The sequence below is a fragment of the Meriones unguiculatus genome, chromosome 7 (assembly GCF_030254825.1).
Source record: "Meriones unguiculatus strain TT.TT164.6M chromosome 7, Bangor_MerUng_6.1, whole genome shotgun sequence".
Classification (NCBI taxonomy): Eukaryota; Metazoa; Chordata; class Mammalia; order Rodentia; family Muridae; genus Meriones; species Meriones unguiculatus.
The window spans coordinates 8,408,323-8,412,154 of NC_083355.1; the positions used below are offsets into that span (position 1 = coordinate 8,408,323).

The 3,832-nt window shown below is 50.5% G+C and overlaps 1 long non-coding RNA gene across 1 annotated transcript; it reads right to left on the minus strand.

Annotated features, from left to right (window-relative positions):
* Positions 1–586: 586 nt before the first annotated feature.
* LOC132655100 (uncharacterized) lies at positions 587–3,424 on the minus strand. Its single transcript, XR_009592735.1, has 2 exons — positions 3,201–3,424; positions 587–1,019 (listed from the first exon to the last, which is right to left on the minus strand). It is a non-coding gene; the product is annotated as an uncharacterized LOC132655100 (long non-coding RNA).
* Positions 3,425–3,832: the final 408 nt, after the last annotated feature.

Below are 3,832 nucleotides of genomic sequence, written 5' to 3' on the forward strand. Positions count from 1 at the left end.
CTCTCAGTGTTCGTCTCTTCTTCCTGGACTCTTATTTCAGGGTTGGGGTGCAGGAGGAGGGGCTGTGACTAGCTAGTGTCTCAGTTCTGGCAAAAGCAGGAGCTTGAAGCAGCCAGGTCACATCCAATCCACAGTCAAAAAGAGGGCAGTGAATGCTCAGCTAACTTTCTCTCCTTTTTAGCCCAGCCAAAGGAAGGGGCCCACCCATAGTGGATGGATTCTCCTACCTCAAGTAACACACAAACCCAGAGGCCCCTTTCCCAGGTGATTTTAGGTGTCGTCAAGTAAACTGTTGGGATGATTCATTATAGTCAATCAGAGGTCAATGAGGGCCTCCTGGCCCCGTGAGACTCAGGGCAGCTGCTCTTAACCCACTTGAGGCCACCTCACCTTTAGGCCTTGGGAAGGGCCAAAGCTTTATGTGCCTCTGCCTGAGCAGACCCTGCAGGCTCTGGGACTCTGCTGTCCCCACTGCTACTTAGCAATTTAGGACCCCCTGGTCGCTGAGCCTTTCTGTAAGTGGAAGTGTTGCTGTTCTTTCAGGGTAGGGTTGGGAGAATGGACTTTCAGATTGCTTGCTATGGGCTCAGCCTCAGATAAGTATGATCTCTATATTCCAGTAGATAAAGCAACACTCAGGGCCACCAAGGCCACCCCAAAGATGCATGCTGGTGTGGCAATGGGATGGGAGATCCTTGATTGACAACTCTGCTCCTTTCACCACCTCCCCTGGGTGCATCTCTGGAAACGAGGTCAGGGTGTGACTGCCCTGGGTATGGGAAGCAGGTGACCCTTCCACCCACAGTCCTGGCTGGAATCTCAGACCCCGCCTTCCTCACACCCACATCTCCACAGCCTGGGATGGCTCCAAGAAGGGAAAGCATGGCCAGGGCAAGGCCCCCTGCTTGTTCTCTGGACATTTAAGGAATTCTTGAGCTGCAGATGCTGAATTCAGCTCTGTAGATGTGGAATCCTCACATCATCTACAGAGAAATTTGGGCTTCCTCTTCCTCTTCTTCCTGGGAAGCAATTAAAGGCATAATTAGAGTGTCACCCATGTCTCTCTGTCCCCAGACAGGCTCATTAAAGCTAGTGAGAGACCTGTTTAATGAGAAGTTAAGAGAAGGGTGGGGCAGTGAACCTGAGGGGAAAAGAGCCAGGCTGGGAGCCCCCTGAGAATATTAGGGTGCCTCTGGCCTGTAGCCTGTCTTCAGGGACTGAGGTAAGAAGGACCAGTTGGAGTGATGGAATAATAGATACCCTACCCACCCAGACACTGTGAGAGTGAAGGTCCTCTGCCTACCCCAGCTTGGCCTAGGGTTTTGGGGAATCTAGGAGAAGCCAGTAGCCTTGGCAGTCTCTGTTTTGAACATGATGGGAGCCTTCACACCAGGGCTTTCAGAGACTTAGGTTATGAGTGGGACCCCACAGACCCAAGAGATAGAGGGTCTCTGCTCTCTCTGCTTTCTAACTCATAGTGTTCAGGCTCTTTGCAGTGATGATGCACTGAACAGGTATGTTCCCCAAGGCACAGCGTCCCTTGAGTGTGGATTATGGTTGGTGGAAGGCCCTCCTTTGACCAACCCACCTTGAATTGTACCTGGCAAACCTAAGTGTCCTGCACAGCAAGTCACATTTTTTTTTTCTTAAGCTGACCTTGAATTCTAATACTGTCCTTCCGTCTCAGCATCCAGAATGCTAGGATTTCAGGTGTGAGCCACCAGGCCTGATTCAGGTCTCAGAGATAGTCTGTAGGATCTCTTCCCACCTTAGACAACTGGAAACTGTCATTTTAATTCAGCTCACAGCTAAGATTTCCCAAAACCTGAGGAGACCCCCAGAAGTCTCTGGAACAATACCAAGCCAATGTGGGGCCTACTCGATGCCCTGCCCAGACCCAGCCCTCCTCCAAGGATGCTCCCTCTCTACCAAGGTGCTCTGTTTCTATGTCTTGGGCCTATACTATCCTGTCCTAGCCTATCAATGTGATAAAGGGGAGGGGGTTGGCATACTGCCATGCATGCATCAGGACCATTCTTAGTATTTGGTCTCAAGTGTCATGCAGCCTTTATGAAGTGGAAGTATTCATGCACATCCACTTTACGTTTTATTTTGAACTACATTTATCATGGGGTTCGGGTGAAGCAGGAGAGGTGTTTGCCACAGTGTACCTGTGGAGGTCTGCAGGCAAGTTACAGGTTCGCCTTCTGCCATGTGGGCTGTAGGGCTAGAACTCAGGTCAGCGTAGAAGCAAGCACCCTCACCCACTGAGCCAGAGCCTCCCTGATGAGGCAGCTCAAGGTGAAGGAACTAATGGTTATCCCAGCAGCCAGGAAAGGCCTCTAGAGTCATTGCTCATGACCACTTGGCCTTTTGGCAAAAACGATCTACAGGCTGGGACCCAGAATGACCAGGTGGTAAGAGTGCCCAATGGGCAGCCGTGGCAGAGGTCTGGATCACAGCCTAAGGAAAAGTGGCAACTCCTGCTTTTCCATGACAGCTATTCATTCATTGAAGGGCAGCTGGCTCTGCCCACCAGGCAGTGCAAAGGCTCTGCACTCTTCTACATTTACCTTGTCTGTCTCAACCCAGCCAGGCTGGACCAGGGCAATGATCAGGCCCTTTGCCTCTGGAGCTCACAGCCTCAGATATAATCTAAGCTGGTCCTGTGTGGACTCACCTTCGAGGCCAGTATCCCCCATATGTAAGTCAACCCCTCTTCTCTCTACCAAGACTCACACCACATCCTCAGGGGGAAGCAGATGAAAGGAATGGAAGATGTCAAGATCTTGACAGCCTGGGGATTCTTAGCATCGTCCAAGCTTCAAATCCAACTCTCAGCTGGCCCCATGTTAGACTGGAAGACTGAGATTGGAGAACAGGAGACCAAGGAGAAGCACACAGCAGAGCTAGAGAAACCATCCAGTTTGGGATAAGAGGAACAGATTGAGGGTTGGACCCTGTGCATCAGCATTGGGGGAGAGGGGGTCTTCTAGGAACTCGGGGAGAGATGGAGCGGTTAAGCCACACCGGCCCGCAAGTGGCCCTGTCCTGCCAGCCCTGAGACTTACTCTGTAACAGCTCTTCAGAGACCTCCCTGTCCTTTCCATACCTAAGCAGGTAAGTGCTCTGTGCTTTTCTTAGGATGCTCTGGTTTAGGGTGCAGATAAATGGAATAAAAAGAGCAGTCATCTGCTTACCCATCCTTCTCCCTTCACAAGCTCTTCTAGGTCCCCAGGCTTCATGCCATCAGCCAGATGGGAAGCCATGAAGAGTGGTCTGGGGGAGGAAGTCAAGCCTGCCTGCCTGCAGGCAGATGGACGTTGGTGGTTTGGCCTCTGCAACCTGTTGCCCAGTCCGGTTTAGTTGCTGTTCCGCTGGAGGGAGGCTCTTGGAGGGGGAGGGGAAGACAGAAAGAGTCAAAGGTAGCTCTGCCCTCCCATCCCAGGAATTCAATCCTAAGGTGACGATAAAATCCAATAAGTAAAACAAACAAAAAACCTGCCAAGACCACAGGGCTATACTGAATCATGTTCTCTTTTTATGCCCACTCTGTTCCAAAAGATTTGGAGGCAGCTTACGAAATTACGTACAATACAATAGGGCAAAAATAGAACAGAGAGAAAACAATGCTGGAACAAACAGTACTATGAACCAAGTGTCCAGGTGGGCCTGCACTGGGCTTCAAGCCTTCTATCAAGACAGAGGGAGATCCATTTTGTTGATTCACAGGGTTAAGATGGATGTATGCAGAGCAGTTGAGTGGTTTTGTTTCTCTTTTTCTTTTTTGTTTTTGTTTGTTTTGAGACATGGTTTCTCTGTGTAGCCCTGG